This window comes from Salmo trutta, chromosome 2 (assembly GCF_901001165.1).
Source record: "Salmo trutta chromosome 2, fSalTru1.1, whole genome shotgun sequence".
Taxonomy (NCBI): Eukaryota; Metazoa; Chordata; class Actinopteri; order Salmoniformes; family Salmonidae; genus Salmo; species Salmo trutta.
Genome location: NC_042958.1, coordinates 97,851 through 118,463, shown reverse-complemented (window position 1 = coordinate 118,463; position 20,613 = coordinate 97,851). Strand labels below are relative to the sequence as shown.

Here is a 20,613-nt window from a genome sequence, read left to right as displayed (position 1 = left end):
AGTACACACGTCTTAGCCAAATCACCTTCCACAGAAGCCTCACACCAGTCAACTGGATTGGTAAACCTTGGGGAATAACATTCTCTGACGGAAGTGAGAAGAGCTATGGAGCCGTAGTGTACTTCAGATGGGAAACCGAGCAAGGCATCCAAGTCAGGTTGGTTGAGTCCAAAGCAAAACTCACACCTTTGGACCAAAAGGGGGAGGCAGTGAAAGCTGAAATCTGCGGTGCTGTCTGCGCAGCACGACTTCGAAAGTACGTTGAAAAACACAGTCGTATAGAAATTGAACGATGGCTCCATCTGCTGGACAGTCAAACTGTGGTGGGAGCTATCCAGAGAGACAGTTATGGGTATCAATCTTTCTTCGCGAACAGAGTTGGAGAGATCCAGAAATCCACATCTGTCGAAGACTGGTGGTGGATCCCGGGAGGCCTGAACAGTGCTGACATCATAACAAGAGGGGCAGCCCCGGAAGACCTCCAAGAAGATTCCATGTGGCAAAATGGACCAGCGTTCCTGCGGCAACCCATGGAAGAGTGGCCACAGAAGTCAGCCAAAGAAATTGCAGCTTATGCCAAGGAAGGCATAAACAAACTTCAAAGGAAATATTTCTCTGCAGCACTGACCAGAGCGCAGGCCAAGAGAAACAAGAATGATGTACTTCCTGAAGTTGAAGTTCAGAAGGAAGGTCAGAGTGATGCACAGCAAAGCAGGCAAAATAACCCAGATGAACCTAAGACTAAGATCCGAAGACCACCAGCTGGCTCTGCGGTAACAAAACTGATTGACATCAGGAAATTCAGCAGCCTGACCAGGCTGATCCGAGTCATTGCCTGGGTTTGGAGAGCTGCAACGAAATGGAAAGAAGTGTTGACCAGGAATTCAGCCTCAGATAAACCAAAGTGGGAGGAAATTCTTTCAACAAACTGGAAGTCCAGAGGCAAACAAGCTGTACTCACTGTTGGGGAGTGTGAAGATGCACTAAGAGACCTGTTCCTTGCAGCTCAAGAAGGTATAACCTTTCAAGGCACCACTCTCAACAGACTCGCTGTTTACAGAGATGAAGAGACTGGGCTCTTGGTTTGTGGAGGGAGGTTCAAGATCTTTGATGAGGACGAGACTGCTGTACCAATTCTACCATATGAGGCATGGATATCCACTCTCCTAGCCCAAGAGGCTCATGATGCAAACCATGAAGAAATAGCAGGTACACTCCTCCGGATGAGGAAGAAAGCCTGGGTGATAAAAGGCCGGAAGCTGGCTAAAAAGAGAGTTGACAACTGTGTGGTGTGCAGAAAGGCTAGGGCCAGAAAGTGCCAACAGATCATGAGTGACCTTCCACCCGAGCGTATAACACCAGCCAGACCATTTGAGTATACAACAGTGGACTTATTTGGACCATATGAAGTCAAGGACGAGGTGAGAAAGAAAGTCAAGCTCAAGGTGTGGGGAATTGTCTTCTGCTGTATGGCATCCAGAGCTATACACACAGATGTTGTCAGTAACCAGTCAACTGAAGGCTTCTTACTGGCCTACCAAAGATTCACGGCACTGAGAGGGCATCCAAAGAAACTCTGGTCAGATCCTGGAAAGAACTTTGTGGGTGCCAGACCTGCCCTCAAAGAGCTCTACCACTTCCTGGATCAACAAATTACATCTGAGGCGAAGGACTCTTCACATGGAGTGAGTTTCAAACATTTATGTTCATGGCTGCTAACCTTGCCAATGAAAGGCCCATAGATGCCAGGACTCAGAGCCGGGAGGACTGCATAGAATACATCAGCCCTAATTCTCTTCTGCTTGGAAGGACTGGACCTAGCGGAGACTTAGGAAGCTTTGAGTTTGAAGACTACTCCTACAAACGGTTAAGAGTCATTCAAGCAGAAGTTAACTGGTTCTGGAGGAAGTGGAGTCAGTTGGCTGGACCTAACCTGTTTGTGAGGAGTAAGTGGCACACAAAGCAGCGAAACGTGGCCGTTGGAGACGTCGTCTGGCTTGCAGACCAGAATGCTTTGAGGAGTCAGTATAAGCTTGGTAGGGTCGTCAATGTCAACGCTGACAAGGAGGGCATTGTGAGAGATGCAAATATACGAACCTTCCCAAGTTATCCCATCTCAACTTTGAAGCATGTTTGTGGAGACAAAGCAAAGAAACGTTCAACCAAAATCCCTGCTACAATTCTTCACAGGGACGTCAGGCGATTGGTTGTGTTATTACCTGTAGAAGAGCAGAAGTAAAGCCATCGAAGATGGAGCCGATGTGACCTCCTTGGGTTCAAGAACCAGGAGATCAAGTGGGAGGTGTTGCGTCAAAAAACAGGTATTGATATTCAAGGCGTTCAGATTTTCAACTGATTTCAAAGATAAAACACCAGCAGGGGGCGAAAGGGTGTATGCATTGTGGAACCCATCATTAGCTTGTGTTTCCCTGGGGAACATATATACTGGTGCACCTTTGTGATAGCAGGTGGTGAAATGTTTGGTGGAAAAGCATTTCACTGGAAGTCCTTCATGGAAGAGAAGACTCTCATTCATACACATTCAGCTCATTTAGGATTCTGGAGACTCAACCGGTAGGCACATGGACATTGTTGTGTAAAATTGTTGCAAGTTAGATGTTTATTTGTGTTGAGAATTGAGACCAATTGTCTAATTTAGTATATAGTATAATTGAGATAATATGACTACATTAAGATTATATATTTATTTTGAAATGACCTTACTTGAAGTAATGTATATTTTTTTTTGTGTTTTGCCTTTAAAGGTTATCAACCTAACTAATTAACTAACTAACTGACTAAAGAAATAAAAGAAGTCAGAAGAAAATTGAGTTGTCCCTTGCGTCCTTCAGTCCTTAAAGGCCTTTTTCAAGTTTGGGCAAAGAGCTGCAGTGTGAACCATACACAACTTGACAATGTCTAATCCCTCGAGAGGAATACACTTCACTGGATACAGTTCTGCTACAATGACACACAGCAGGCAAAGGAATTCTGTTTCAGTATCTAGAATCCACTGCAGGAAGAAGCCCAGGCACCACAAGGTATCGTCTGGAAGACAAAAACTACACTATTGTACAGTTTGAACAACAGTTGAACCATGCCAGCTTAACTTTAACATTAGGGACTAGTTAAACCTGCATAAATGTGCAAAGCCACAGGGATTACATTAAAACAAATATGTACCCTAATAGGAAGAAATATGGCATAACCTTCAACCATTGCACAGTGACCAGAACATACAAATGAGCTTAGGTAGGTAGGCAGACAGACATGGCTATAGGTAGATACTATCAGGCATGCTCAGGCAAATATTTTTATAGCTACAGTTTTAGAGATTTTCCAACAGTAAATTGTTGTAATATTGTTTCTCCTCACTATCTTGCAACATGCCTGTAATTTAGCGAGATTGAAATACATCCATGGCCATAATCATAACCAAGGTCAACCCTCATCCATTATGTTACATAGCTAGCTAGTAAAAATTATCTAGTTGCTGATGTTCCACATTTGCGAACAAGTTACAAATGTGAGGCGTGGCGCATAAGTTAGCAGGCACCAGGCTAACTAGCTAGCCAACTCCAGTCATGTGCTAACATTTGCTGGCAAACCTAGCTTTTGGTGGCTGTTTGTAACATTGTAGCTTGCTGTTTAGTAGCCATATCTACTACTAAAAAGAGAAGAGGTGTTTACAATCGAGATACAAAAGATCTCAGATTGTAAATCCTCTTCTATTTTTAGTCATAGATATGGTTACCGGTAGTTGGTTAGCTAGCTAGCTAAGTTACCAAACAGAAAAATAATTTGATTTCCCCCCACTGTAATATGTAATATGTCAGCCAGCAATACACAATATGGGTTTCAGTAGATAAACTAAAGTTAGCTAGATGGCTTACAGGAAAAATAACTTACTTAGCTAGGTACCGTATTTGTCATCTGACCTCTTGGTGCCGACATCGGCTGTAGCTTCATCGGTTGAGCTTCTAACTTTAGCTAAATTCAACTCTTTGTTTCGAATCCTCTTCTCTATATTCAGGTTGAAACATGTATGGCTGAATGTCACCATGTAGCTAATAGAGGCTCCATCGTTGACTTCGTGTTGATGACAGGAATCACTTGAAGCCATTGAGTCTGGTCAGTTCTTTCAGTTTTGCCCAAAGGATTGTTGTTAGTGTCCGCCTCCTTTAAAAAGGCCGTCTTGGGGTAGGGACAGGGCCGGAGCACAAAGCACTGCCCAGCACAAGTTGTAGTCTTTCAAACACAGAAAAAAAATGTGTCTGCTTGAATATTAAGCAATGAATCCGCCAGTAGGAACATCGCTGAAATGGCTCTATCAAACATGGACAACCATATCTACACAACAAAAACGTATAGCGCGATCAACGTAACATCGAGCCTTCGCCAAATGCCACAAAGCAGGACTACAGTTATTTTTTAATCTCGGAAGCCGTCAAAGGGTGTACCATGCAGCGTGCGAAGCCCTGATCTTGCCTTCCTCACTGTCCTAGAAATGCCTCAGACATTTAGGGTGTCATATATAGAACTTGGTTTAATATTGGATTGTTAGGGAGTCATATATAGAACTTGGTTAATATTGGATCTTTAGGGTGTCATACATAGAACTTGATTTAATATTGGATCTTTAGGGTGTCATATATAGAACTTGGTTTTATATTGGATCTTTAGGGTGTCATATATAGAACTTGGTTTTATATTGGATCTTTAGGGTGTCATATATAGAACTTGGTTAATATTGGATCTTTAGGGAGTCATATATAGAATTTGGTTTTATATTGGATCTTTAGGGTGTCATACATAGAACTTGATTTAATATTGGATCTTTAGGGTGTCATATATAGAACTTGATTTAATATTGGATCTTTAGGGTGTCATATATAGAACTTGGTTAATATTGGATCTTTAGGGTGTTAATTATAGAACTTGGTTTAATATTGGATCTTTAGGGTGTCATATATAGAACTTGGTTTAATATTGAATCTTTAAGGTGTCATATATAGAACTTGGTTTTATATTGGATCTTTAGGGTGTCATATATAGAACTTGGTTTTATATTGGGTCTTTAGGGTGTCATATATAGAACTTGGTTAATATTGGATCTTTAGGGTGTTAATTATAGAACTTGGTTTAATATTGGATCTTTAGGGTGTCATATATAGAACTTGGTTTTATATTGGATCTTTAGGGTGTCATATATAGAACTTGGTTAATATTGGATCTTTAGGGTGTCATATATAGAACTTGGTTTTATATTGGATCTTTAGGGTGTCATAAAAATAACTTGGTTTATATTGGATCTTTAGGGTGTCATATATAGAACTTGGTTTTATATTGGATCTTTAAGGTGTCATATATAGAACTTGGTTTAATATTGGATCTTTAGGGTGTTATATATAGAACTTGGTTTTATATTGGATCTTTAGGGTGTCATATATAGAACTTGGTTTAATATTGGATCTTTAGGGTGTCATATATAGAACTTGGTTTAATATTGGATCTTTAGGGTGTCATATATAGAACTTGGTTTTATATTGGATCTTTAGGGTGTCATATATAGAACTTGGTTTAATATTGGATCTTTAGGGTGTCATATATAGAACTTGGTTTTATATTGGATCTTTAAGGTGTCATATATAGAACTTGGTTTAATATTGGATCTTTAGGGTGTCATATATAGAACTTGGTTTTATATTGGATCTTTAGGGTGTCATATATAGAACTTGGTTTAATATTGGATCTTTAGGGTGTCATATATAGAACTTGGTTTAATATTGGATCTTTAGGGTGTCATATATAGAACTTGGTTTTATATTGGATCTTTAGGGTGTCATATATAGAACTTGGTTTAATATTGGATCTTTAGGGTGTCATATATAGAACTTGGTTTAATATTGGATCTTTAAGGTGTCATATATAGAACTTGGTTTTATATTGGATCATTAGAGTGTCATATATAGAACTTGGTTTTATATTGGATCTTTAGGGTGTCATATATAGAACTTGGTTTAATATTGTATCTTTAGGGTGTTAATTATAGAACTTGGTTTTATATAAACCTATTTTTCTACACGTGTACCAAGGTGAAAGTAGTGTTATCACACTGAGTATCAAGGGAATTGACTTAGCTCTTCCTCCACTATTCAAAACAACCACTTTGCATTAAAACAGCATGGAAGCAGAGACTGAATGCTGTATTTGCCTGGCTGGATGCTCAGTCACACACATACTCCCTGCCATGCTAATATCAGGTAGTTATGGAGGTGAATGGTACTTTGCATCCTCTGGAGTGATAGGAAGATGGTATCTAGGGCAGTTCCTTTTTTAAACTATTCTTTCCCAGGGACAGCTGCCCACACAAACCGGTGACCCAGATGCCCCGAAAATGTGTCTAAGTAACATCTTGTCTTATCATCAGGTGAATGATAATGGCAAGCAATCAACATTTTAAAATGAATAGATTTGGTAGACAGTTTATTATTTTGACCTGCCACAGTTCATTGGAAGTGTAAACTAAGTCTATTAGCTAGATAGGTTAAGGTATCTTAGCGGAGTAGATAACATTGTAAAGCAAATTCTGTGCAAATCTACACAGTTTGGCATGGAGCTAAGAGATAACTTTGCAGTTTTAAAACTCATTTCCTGCACAGTGCTCCAGACTGTGACCCTGTGACTTGGCTGTGTGATATTGGTCGCACTGGTGCGAGCTGCACATTCTCCCTGGTCACCTAAATAAAAACGTCATTTTTGGGGCGGATAAAACCATGCATTTGTTAAACAGGAAAGTGCATTATCCTCATGATTCCTGTAATAAAAGTGTCTTCCCTGCTGCTGTGCCTGTCTATAATGTCTAAAAATCCCATCACACACACACACACACACACACACATCACCGTTCAAAAGTTTGGGGTCACTTAGAAATGTCCTGGTTTTTGAAAGAAAAGCACATTTTTGCTCCATTAAAATGACATCAAATTGATCAGAAATACAGTGTAGACATTGTTAATGTTGTAAATGACTATTGTAGCTGGAAACGTCTGATATGTAATGGAATATCTACATAGGCGTACAGAGGCCCATTATCAGCAACCATCACTCCTGTGTTCTAATGGCACGTTGTGTTAGCTAATCCAAGTTTATAATTTTAAAAGACTAAGTGATCATTAGAAAACCCTTTTGCAATTATGTTAGCACAGCTGAAAACTTGTTCTGATTAAAGAAGCAATAAAACTGGCCTTCTTTAAACTAGTTGAGTATCTGGAGCATCAGCATTTGTGGGTTCGATTACAGGCTCAAAATGGCCAGAAACAAAGACCTTTCTTCTGAAACTCGTCAGTCTATTCTTGTTCTGAGAAATTAAGGCAATTTCATGCGAGAAATTGTCAAGAAACTGAAGATCTCATACAACGCTGTGTACTACTCCCTTCACAGAACAGCACAAACTGGCTCTAACCAGAATAGAAAGACGAGCGGGAGGCCCCGGTGCACAACTGAGCAAGAGGACAAGTACGTTAGAGTGTCTAGTTTGAGAAAAAGACGCCTCGCAAAAGTATTCATCTCCCTTGGCATTTTTCCTTTTTTGTTGCATTACAACCTGTAATTTAAATTGATTTTTATTTGGATTTCATGTAACGGACATACACAAAATAGTCTAAACTGGTGAAGTGAAATGAAAAGAATAACTTTTCAAAAAATAAAAAACGGAAAAGTGGTGCATGCATATGCACTATTCACCCCCTTTGCTATGAAGCCCGAAATAAGCTCAGGTGCAACCAATTACCTTCTTAAGTAACATAATTGGTTAAATAAAGTCCACTTGTGTGCAATCTAAGTGTCACATGATCTGTCACATGATCTCAGTATATATACACCTGTTCTGAATGGCCCCAGAGTCTGCAACACCACTAAGCAAGGGGCACCACCAAGCAAGTGGCACCATGAAGACCAAGGAGCTCTCCAAACAGGTCAGGGACAAAGTTGTGGAGAAGTACAGATCAGGGTTGGGTTATAAAAAATATCAGAAACTTTGAAGATCCCACGGAGCACCATTAAATCAGTTATTAAAAAATTGAAAGATTATGGCACCACAACAAACCTGCCAAGAGAGGGCTGCCCACCAAAACTCACAGACCAGGCAAGGAGGGCATTAATCAGAGAGGCAACAAAGAGACCAAAGATAACCCTGAAGGAGCTGCAAAGCTCCACAGCGGAGATTGGAGTATCTGTCCATAGGACCACATTAAGCCGTACACTCCACAGAGCTGGGCTTTACGGAAGAGTGGCCAGAAAAAAAGCCATTGCTTAAAGAAAAAATAAGCAAACGTGGGAGACTCCCAAAACATCGTCATGGACTTGGAAACTGGTCAGAATTGTTCAGTAACTGGTCAGTAATGTTAATGAATTACCGTCATGTGTATTGAAGGACTCTGTTGCTATATATGACAAAACTGAAATGCTGAATTGTTTCAATGAGCACTTTTTATCATCTGGTAGACTGTTTGATTCAGTGTCCTCTGTCTCTGTACAACCTTGTGTGGATGAACCAGTGAGTGCTGGTCAAACTTTTAGCCATTCTCAGTGCAGGTGGTACATAAGGCCCTGAAATCCTTAGACCAGAGAAAGCCTGCAGGTCCTGATCTTTTGGATCCCTGCTTTTTAAATCTGGCAGCTGATTTCATAGCTGAACCACTTACATATCTGTTTAATCTAACCCTGGAATGTAATGAAATTCCAAAGATCTGGAAATCAGCATTTGTCCTGCCACTTTTAAAAGGGGGAGATCCAACTCTTTTAAATAATTATAGGCCAATCTCAAAGCTGCCACCCCTGGTGACAATACTTGAAACCCTTGTGAGTGACCAGCTAAAAGAGTTTTTATATACTAACTCTATTTTATCAATGTACCAATCGGGTTTCAGGAAGAAGCACAGCACAATTACAGCAGCCATGAAGGTTTTAAATGATATCACTGAAGCTCTTGACAAGAAACAGCATTGTGTCTCACTTTTTATTGATCTCTCTAAGGCTTTTGATACAGTTGATCATGCTATACTAAGGCAGAGATTGTCGAGTGTAGGTCTTTCAGAGCATGCAGTTGCATGGTTTGTTAACTATCTGTCTGATAGAACTCAGTGCACTCAATTTGATGGGCTTAGGTCTGTTAAATTGTCTGTCTTAAATGGTGTGCCCCAAGGCTCTGTACTTGGTCCTCTCTTATTCACTATTTATATAAATAATTTAGACAAAAATGTCCAAAATGCACAACTTCATTTTTATGCTGATGATACTGTTATTTACTGTTGTGCTTCATCTCTTACAAAAGCTTTCCAGAACTTGCAAACTGCTTTTAATACTGTTCAACATACCTTGTCTCAATTGAAGCTTATCCTCAATACTGACAAAACAAAACTACTGGTGTTTTCTAAAGCAAGAAATAGACCTCTGAACCTTTCACCTATTACTACCTGTCAGGGCAAGGAGATTGAGGTTGTAACCTCATATAAATATCTTGGAATTTTGATTGATGATGGCCTCTCTTTTAAAATGCATATTCAACAACTTACAAAAAAATTGAAGCTGAAATTAGGATTTTATTTTAGGAATAAGGCTTGTTTTTCTTTTGAAGCCAGGAGGCGGCTAGTATCAGCTACATTTATGCCTTTACTAGACTATGGGGATATTTTATATATGAATGCTTCCGCTCAGTGTTTGAGATCAATTGACACCCTTTACCATGGCACTCTGAGATTTATTTTAAATTGCAAAACCCTTACGCACCACTGCACTTTGTATACCAGGGTTGGCTGGCCTTCTCTAGTCACTCGTAGGCTCAGTCACTGGTATACTTTTATTTACAAAGCCATTTTGGGTTTACTACCTTTTTATTTGGGCATTTTTATTGTTCAGAAATGTGGTGGGTACTCTCTTCGTTCGCGGGACTTTATCCTGCTAACTGTTCCAAATGTCCGAACTGAATTTGGTAAAAGGGCTTTTATGTACTCTGCGCCATCGTCTTGGAATGCCTTACAAAATACTTTTAAACTGGATGAACTTGTCCCGATTGGTATTTTTAAATCACGGATGAATGATCTGGAGACTGATTCCCTGACCTGTCAATGTTTTTAATTGGCTGTTTTTGATTTTGTTATATTCTTTGTTAATTCTATGGTTTTTACTAGATTACTTGTAGTTTTTCATGTTGTTTGTCTGTAATTTTTGTAATGACTTGGCGCTGCCTATCTTGGCCAGGACGCTCTTGAAAAAGAGATTTTAAATCTCAATGAGCCCTTCCTGGTTAAATAAAGGTTAAATAAAATAAAATAAAATAATTGAAGGAATGATGGATGGTGCTAAATACAGGGAAATTCTTAAGGGAAACCTGTTTCAGTCTTCCAGAGATTTGAGACTGGGATGGAGGTTCACCTTCCAGCAGAACAATGACCCTAAGCATACTGCTAAAGCAACACTCGAGTGGTTTAAGGGGAAACATTTAAATGTCTTGGAATGGCCTAGTCAAAGCCCAGACCTCAATCCAATTGAGAATCTGTGGTATGGCTTAAAACATTGCTTTACACCAGCAGAGCCCATCCAACTTGAAGGAGCTGGAGCAGTTTTGCCTTGAAGAATGGGCAAAAAGCCCAGTGGCTAGATGTGGCCAAGCTTATAGAGACTCCAATAGACTTGCAGCTGTAAATCCTGCAAAAGGAGGCTCTACAAAGTATTGACTTTGAGGGGGTGAATAGTTATGCACGCTCAAGTTTTCAGTTTTTTGTTGTTGTGGTAGGCATGTTGTGTAAATCAAATGATACAAACCCACAAAATATCCATTTTAATTCCAGGATGTAAGACGACAAAATAGGAAAAAAAATTACATTTACGTCATCTAGCAGACGCTCTTATCCAGAGCGACTTATAAATTGGAGTCTCTATAAGCTTGGCCACATCTAGCCAAGGGAGTGAATAGTGTCGCAAGCCACTATGTATATATATATATATATACACACACACAATACCCCGTAATGAAAACAGGTTTATAGAAAATTGTTCAAATTTATTTACAAAACTAAAACAGAAATACCTTATTTACATAAGTACTCAGACCCTTTGCTATGAGACTTGAAATTGAGCTCAGGTGCATCCTGTTTCCATTGATCATCCTTGAGATGTCACTTCAACAGCTAACCACTGGCCCTCTGCTCTGCCTACAGGGAACCACCGTCTACTACAGGGAACCACCGTCTACTACAGGGAACCACCGTCTACTACAGGGAACCACCGTCTACTACAGGGAACCACCGTCTACTACAGGGAACCACCGTCTACTACTGGAAACCACCGTCTACTACAGGGAACCACCGTCTACTACAGGGAACCACCGTCTACTACAGGGAACCACCGTCTACAGGGAACCACCGACTACTACAGGGAACCACCGTCTACTACAGGGAACCACCGACTACTACAGGGAACCACCGTCTACTACAGGGAACCACCGTCTACAGGGAACCACCGACTACTACAGGGAACCACCGTCTACTACAGGGAACCACCGACTACTACAGGGAACCACCGTCTACTACAGGGAACCACCGTCTACTACAGGGAACCACCGTCTACTACAGGGAACCACCGTCTACTACTGGAAACCACCGTCTACTACAGGGAACCACCGTCTACTACAGGGAACCACCGCCTACTCCAGGGAACCACCGTCTACTACAGGGAACCACCGTCTACTACAGGGAACCACCGTCTACTACAGGGAACCACCGTCTACTACAGGGAACCACCGTCTACTACAGGGAACCACCGTCTACTACAGGGAACCACCGTCTACTACTGGGAACCACCGTCTACTACAGGGAACCATCGTCTACAGGGAACCACCGACTACTACAGGGAACCACCGCCTACTACAGGGAACCACCGCCTACTACTGGAAACCACCGTCTACTACAGGGAACCACCGTCTACTACAGGGAACCACCGTCTACTACAGGGAACCACCGCCTACTACAGGGAACCACCGTCTACTACAGGGAACCACCGTCTACATGGAACCACTGGGAACCACCGTCTACTACAGGGAACCACCGTCTACAGGGAACCACCGACTACTACAGGGAACCACCGCCTACTACAGGGAACCACCGACTACTACAGGGAACCACCGCCTACTACAGGGAACCACCGTCTACTACTGGAAACCACCGTCTACTACAGGGAACCACCGTCTACTACAGGGAACCACCGTCTACTACAGGGAACCACCGTCTACTACAGGGAACCACCGTCTACTACAGGGAACCACCGTCTACAGGGAACCACCGACTACTACAGGGAACCACCGACTACTACAGGGAACCACCGACTACTACAGGGAACCACCGTCTACTACTGGGAACCACCGTCTACTACAGGGAACCACCATCTACTACAGGGAACCACCGTCTACTACAGGGAACCACCGCCTACTACAGGGAACCACCGTCTACTACAGGGAACCACCATCTACTGCAGGGAACCACCGTCTACTACTGGGAACCACCGTCTACTACAGGGAACCACCGTCTACTACAGGGAACCACCGTCTACTACAGGGAACCACTGGGAACCACCGTCTACTACAGGGAACCACCGCCTACTACAGGGAACCACCGTCTACTACAGGGAACCACCGTCTACTACAGGGAACCACCGTCTACTACTGGGAACCACCGTCTACTACTGGGAACCACCGTCTACTACAGGGAACCACCGTCTACTACAGGGAACCACCGTCTACTACAGGGAACCACCGTCTAGTCCATCAGCCTCTCTCTCACCCCCCTTTTTATCTCTCTACGTCAGAAGGTGGTCCCTGTGTGTTTTCTGAGCAAAGGTCATTGAGGAAGGAAGCCATGTTGCATTCCCTTTGTGTTTCCTGAGCGGAGGTCGTTGAGAAAGGAAGCCATGTTGCATCAGAAGTCTGTAAATCAGAGGGTTTGGACGTGAATAATACTTGCTCTTTCCCTCCTCTCATCTCCTCCACCTACACCTCACTGTGTTATTCTCTTGATGAACTGAGGCAGGTCAGCGGGAGAGAGAGAAGAAAAGGGGACAGAGAGAGAGAAGAAAAGGAGGTAGGAGAAGAACGTTAAGGACTAACGGTTATGAGACAGGAACTCTATAGTTCCATAACACCACCTCCTCTCCTCCCCAGCTGTCCTTTGTCTCCGTGGGACCTCCTGACCCGTCCACTTCCCTTCGTTCCAGGGCTCTTCCTCTGGCTACACCAACATCAGCCAGTCTGAGATACACCACTCTGGTAGGCCCATACAGTGCCTATCCTAAGCATTCACCAAACTCGGATTTGTTCACATTTTATTGTTACAAAGTGGGAATAAGATGGATTTAATTATACATTTCTGTCAATGACAGAATATACTCTGGATAAGAGCGTCTGCTAAATGACTAAAATGTAAATGTAAAATGTAAAGTGGAAGAAAAACATTTTTTTTTAATGAATGAAAAATAAAACACTAATGTATCTTGATTAAATAAGTATTCAGCCCCGTGTCAATACATGTTAGAAATAGGGGTGTGAACGTTTAAATGTTTAGTTGGGATCCTTATCATTAAGGAAAATCTCTAACCGAAAAATGATTGTTTTTCTACCCGACCAAATTCACATAGAAGTGTGTGTTATAGATATGTCAGTCACTGAAAGAAAGTCTAAAAAGTGGTAGATCTGTTCTATTAGCACTATTCCTATACTTCCTCTTCTTAAGATTAGTTTTTTGTGTCTTTTACTTTAGTTTTTGTTCACCAGCTTCAAACAGCTGAACATATTTTGGGGTTATGGAAAATATATTTCACAAGGGAGTCAAACACATTCCACAGAGGACCTAGTGGCTGCAGGTTTTTCCTTTCAATGAAACCCTGGACAACCAGGTGAGGGGAGTTCCTTACTGAGACCTTGACAACCAGGTGAGGGGAGTTCCTTTCTGAGACCTAGACAACCAGGTGAGGGGAGTTCAATACTGAGACCTAGACAACCAGGTGAGGGGAGTTCCTTACTGAGACCTAGACAACCAGGTGAGGAGAGTTCCTTACTGAGACCTAGACAACCAGGTGAGGGGAGTTCCTTTCTGAGACCTAGACAACCAGGTGAGGGGAGTTCAATACTGAGACCTAGACAACCAGGTGAGGAGAGTTCCTTACTGAGACCTAGACAACCAGGTGAGGAGAGTTCCTTACTGAGACCTAGACAACCAGGTGAGGAGAGTTCCTTACTGAGACCTAGACAACCAGGTGAGGAGAGTTCCTTACTGAGACCTAGACAACCAGGTGAGGAGAGTTCCTTACTGAGACCTAGACAACCAGGTGAGGGGAGTTCCTTACTGAGACCTAGACAACCAGGTGAGGGGAGTTCCTTACTGAGACCTAGACAACCAGGTGAGGAGAGTTCCTTACTGAGACCTAGACAACCAGGTGAGGAGAGTTCCTTACTGAGACCTAGACAACCACGTGAGGAGAGTTCCTTACTGAGACCTAGACAACCAGGTGAGGGGAGTTCCTTACTAATTAATGACCTCAATTCATCAATCAAGTACAAGGGAGGAGCGAAAACATGTAACTATATAGGCTGACTATGCCATGATGTTGTACTCTGTTCTGTTATGTAAAATACTAACTCAGCAGTATGATCTTGTTGGACATTGATTCAGCTTTGATCTAACTTTACTAAACCAGCACCATGGTGAGAAGTGAAAATCATCTATTTGTGATTATAATACGTGATGAGTAGGACTATGAGACGCAGGTAACAGGTCAGGTCAGGTGATTGGAGTGCCCTTCATGGTGGTACTGTTAGGACAGCGCCAGGATGGTTCTGTTGAAGACGTTAAATCAACCGTTGGTGCTGAAGGACAGCTCTGCCGTTCGGCCAGTTCAGGAACAAGCAACAGTAGTTTACAGTCTGCCTATAGCCTCATGTAAATACATATACTATCTGTAGCCTCATGTAAATACATATACTATCTGTAGTCTATAGCCTCATGTAAATACATATACTATCTGTAGTCTATAGCCTCATGTAAATACATATACTATCTATAGCCTCATGTAAATACATATACTATCTGTAGTCTATAGCCTCATGTAAATACATATACTATCTGTAGGCTATAGCCTCATGTAAATACATATACTATCTGTAGTCTATAGCCTCATGTAAATACATATACTATCTGTAGTCTATAGCCTCATGTAAATACATATACTATCTGTAGTCTATAGCCTCATGTAAATACATATACTATCTATAGCCTCATGTAAATACATATACTATCTGTAGTCTATAGCCTCATGTAAATACATATACTATCTGTAGTCTATAGCCTCATGTAAATACATATACTATCTGTAGGCTATAGCCTCATGTAAATACATATACTATCTGTAGTCTATAGCCTCATGTAAATACATATACTATCTGTAGTCTATAGCCTCATGTAAATACATATACTATCTGTAGTCTATAGCCTCATGTAAATACATATACTATCTGTAGGCTATAGCCTCATGTAAATACATATACTATCTGTAGTCTATAGCCTCATGTAAATACATATACTATCTGTAGTCTATAGCCTCATGTAAATACATATACTATCTGTAGTCTATAGCCTCATGTAAATACATATAGTTGAATATCATGGCTCTGTTTACGAGGAGAGCTTTACTGTGACGAGGTAATTCAGTGTATTGTGTAGATTTCACTGTATCATAAATAAACTTTGATTTGATTAGCTTGAACACATGATTCCAATATAGGGGCCACCTATTACAGAGTGAAATAAAACCGACGGAGAACCATCCAGTCATGGAGTTTATTTGCAGAGATTAAACATGCTGTGAAATCAATTGACCAAGTAGTGGACATGGATCATTACTACGTAGAATTGCAGGAAATTCGCTTTAAAACATCCATCTGATCAAGCATTAGTTTGCAGTAGGGAGTAAGGTCGCTCCTCCACCCTCCGGCAGCGCTACACCCTGCTTACCAAGACAATGAGTAGAAAGAAAACCCATCTAGCTACCCTACCACAAAACACACATCTAGCTACCCAACCAAAAAACACACATCTAGCTACCCAACCACAAAACACACATCTAGCTACCCAACCATAAAACACACATCTAGCTACCCAACCATAAAACACACATCTAGCTACCCAACCACAAAACACACATCTAGCTACCCTACCACAAAACACACATCTAGCTACCCAACCACAAAACACACATCTAGCTACCCTACCACAAAAACACACATCTAGCTACCCAACCACAAAACACACATCTAGCTACCCTACCACAAAACACACATCTAGCTACCCAACCACAAAACACACATCTAGATACCCAACCACAAAACACACATCTAGCTACCCAACCACAAAACACATCTAGCTACCCAACCACAAAAACACATCTAGCTACCCAACCACAAAACACACATCTACCTACCCTACCACAAAACACACATCTAGCTACCCTACCACAAAACACACATCTAGCTACCCTACCACAAAACACACATCTAGCTACCCAACCATAAAACACACATCTAGCTACCCAACCATAAAACACACATCTAGCTACCCAACCACAAAACACACATCTAGCTACCCTACCACAAAACACACATCTAGCTACCCAACCACAAAACACACATCTAGCTACCCTACCACAAAAACACACATCTAGCTACCCAACCACAAACACACATCTAGCTACCCTACCACAAAACACACATCTAGCTACCCAACCACAAAACACACATCTAGATACCCAACCACAAAACACACATCTAGCTACCCAACCACAAAAACACATCTAGCTACCCAACCACAAAAACACATCTAGCTACCCAACCACAAAACACACATCTACCTACCCTACCACAAAAACACACATCTAGCTACCCTACCACAAAACACACATCTAGCTACCCTACCACAAAACACACATCTAGCTACCCAACCATAAAACACACATCTAGCTACCCAACCATAAAACACACATCTAGCTACCCAACCACAAAAACACACATCTAGCTACCCTACCACAAAAACACACATCTTGCTACCCTACCACAAAACACACATCTAGCCACCCTACCACAAAACACACATCTAGCTACCCAACCACAAAACACACATCTAGATACCCAACCACAAAACACACATCTAGCTACCCAACCACAAAAACACATCTAGCTAAACTACCACAAAACACACATCTATCTACCCTACCACACAACACACATCTAGCTACCCTACCACAAAACACACATCTAGCTACCCAACCACAAAACACACATCTAGCTACCCTACCACAAAACACACATCTAGCTACCCTACCACAAAACACACATCTAGCTACCCTACCACAAAACACACACCTAGCTACCCTACCACAAAACACACATCTAGCTACCCTACCACAAAACACACATCTAGCTACCCTACCGCAAAACACACATCTAGCTACCCTACCGCAAAACACACATCTAGCTACCCTACCACAAAAACACATCTAGCTACCCTACAACAAAACACACATCTAGCTACCCTACCACAAAAACACATCTAGCTACCCTACCACAAAACACACATCTAGCTACCCTACTATAAAAACACATCTAGCTACCCAACCACAAAAACACACATCTAGCTACCCTACCATAAAACACATCTAGCTACCCTACCATAAAAACACACATCTAGCTACCCTACCATAAAAACACATCTAGCTACCCTACAACAAAACACACATCTAGCTACCCTACCACAAAAACACACATCTAGCTACCCAACCACAAAAACACACATCTAGCTACCCAACCACAAAAACACACATCTAGCTACACATCTAGCTACCCAACCATAAAAACACATCTAGCTACCAACCATAAAAACACATCTAGCTACCCTACTATAAAAACACATCTAGCTACCCTACTATAAAAACACATCTAGCTACCTTACTATAAAAACACATCTAGCTACCCAACCATAAAAAACAAGAGAGGAGAGGAGAGGAGGGTGAAGAGAGGAGAGGAGGATGAAGAGAGGAGAGGAGAGGAGGATGAAGAGAGGAGAGGAGACGGGGATGAAGAGAGGAGAGGAGGATGAAGAGAGGAGAGGAGAGGGGGATGAAGAGAGAAGAGGAGGATGAAGAGAGGAGGATGAAGAGAGGAGGATGAAGAGAGGAGAGGAGGGTGAAGAGAGGAGAGGAGGATGAAGAGAGGAGAGGAGGATGAAGAGAGGAGAGGAGGATGAAGAGAGGGGAGGAAAGTAGTATCTCTGCACATTCCGGCTCCTGATAACTGACTGGCTGAAGAGTAGATACCCTGGACTCATCAATCAACATATAGACAGACCCCCATCCTATGACAATAACTTTCATGTTCTACCCTGAACCCAAAGGTCTTCCCCACATCCCCCCCTACTGTAACTCAGAGAGGGGGAGAGACCCACAACCCAAAGGTCTTCCCCCACATCCCCCCCTACTGTAACTCATTAGAGAGGGGGAGAGACCCACAACCCAAAGGTCTTCCCCACATCCCCCCCTACTGTAACTCAGAGAGGGGGAGAGACCCACAACCCAAAGGTCTTCCCCACACCCCCCCCTACTGTAACTCATTAGAGAGGGGGAGAGACCCACAACCCAGCAGTAACAGCAGTGACCCTCCCAGCAGTGACCCTCCCAGCAGTAACAGCAGTAACCCTCCCAGCAGTAACCCTCCCAGCAGTAACCCTCCCAGCAGTGACCCTCCCAGCAGTAACAACAGTGACCCTCCCAGCAGTGACCCTCCCAGCAGTAACAACAGTAACCCTCCCAGCAGTAACCCTCCTAGCAGTGACCCTCCCAGCAGTAACAACAGTAACCCTCCCAGCAGTGACCCTCCCAGCAGTGACCCTCCCAGCAGTAACCCTCCTAGCAGTGACCCTCCCAGCAGTAACAACAGTAACCCTCCCAGCAGTAACCCTCCCAGCAGTGACCCTCCCAGCAGTAACCCTCCCAGCAGTGACCCTCCCAGCAGTAACCCTCCCAGCAGTGACCCTCCCAGCAGTAACCCTCCTAGCAGTAACAGCAGTGACCCTCCCAGCAGTAACCCTCCCAGCAGTGACCCTCCCAGCAGTAACAACAGTAACCCTCCCAGCAGTAACCCTCCCAGCAGTGACCCTCCCAGCAGTAACCCTCCCAGCAGTGACCCTCCCAGCAGTGACCCTCCTAGCAGTAACAGCAGTGACCCTCCCAGCAGTAACCCTCCCAGCAGTGACCCTCCCAGCAGTAACCCTCCCAGCAGTAACCCTCCCAGCAGTGACCCTCCCAGCAGTGACCCTCCCAGCAGTAACCCTCCCAGCAGTGACCCTCCCAGCAGTAACCCTCCTAGCAGTAACAGCAGTGACCCTCCCAGCAGTAACCCTCCCAGCAGTGACCCTCCCAGCAGTAACAACAGTAACCCTCCCAGCAGTAACCCTCCCAGCAGTGACCCTCCCAGCAGTAACCCTCCCAGCAGTGACCCTCCCAGCAGTAACAACAGTAACCCTCCTAGCAGTAACAACAGTAACCCTCCCAGCAGTGACCCTCCCAGCAGTAACAACAGTAACCCTCCCAGCAGTGACCCTCCCAGCAGTAACCCTCCCAGCAGTGACCCTCCCAGCAGTGACCCTCCCAGCAGTGACCCTCCCAGCAGTGACCCTCCTAGCAGTGACCCTCCTAGCAGTGACAACAGTAACCCTCCCAGCAGTGACCCTCCCAGCAGTGACCCTCCTAGCAGTAACCCTCCTAGCAGTAACAGCAGTAACCCTCCCAGCAGTAACCCTCCCAGCAGTGACCCTCCCAGCAGTAACAACAGTAACCCTCCCAGCAGTAACCCTCCTAGCAGTGACCCTCCCAGCAGTGACCCTCCCAGCAGTGACCCTCCTAGCAGTGACCCTCCCAGCAGTGACCCTCCCAGCAGTAACAACAGTAACCCTCCCAGCAGTGACCCTCCCAGCAGTAACAGCAGTGACCCTCCCAGCAGTAACAACAGTAACCCTCCCAGCAGTGACCCTCCCAGCAGTAACCCTCCCAGCAGTAACAACAGTAACCCTCCCAGCAGTAACCCTCCCAGCAGTGACCCTCCCAGCAGTGACCCTCCTAGCAGTAACAACAGTAACCCTCCCAGCAGTAACCCTCCCAGCAGTGACCCTCCCAGCAGTGACCCTCCTAGCAGTAACAGCAGTGACCCTCCCAGCATTAACCCTCCCAGCAGTGACCCTCCCAGCAGTAACCCTCCTAGCAGTAACAGCAGTGACCCTCCCAGCAGTAACCCTCCCAGCAGTGACCCTCCCAGCAGTAACAACAGTAACCCTCCCAGGAGTAACAACAGTAACCCTCCCAGCAGTGACCCTCCCAGCAGTAACAACAGTAACCCTCCCAGCAGTGACCCTCCCAGCAGTGACCCTCCCAGCAGTGACCCTCCCAGCAGTGACCCTCCCAGCAGTAACAGCAGTGACCCTCCCAGCAGTAACAGCAGTGACCCTCCCAGCAGTAACAGCAGTA

General features: G+C 43.6%; 1 protein-coding gene across 3 annotated transcripts in view; it reads right to left on the bottom strand.

Moving 5' to 3' along the window:
• LOC115148925 (cytoplasmic protein NCK1-like) overlaps nucleotides 1-20,613 on the bottom strand; it is a 106,024-nt gene that overhangs the window by 10,917 nt on the left and 74,494 nt on the right. The gene's annotated exons all lie outside the window — the stretch shown is intronic.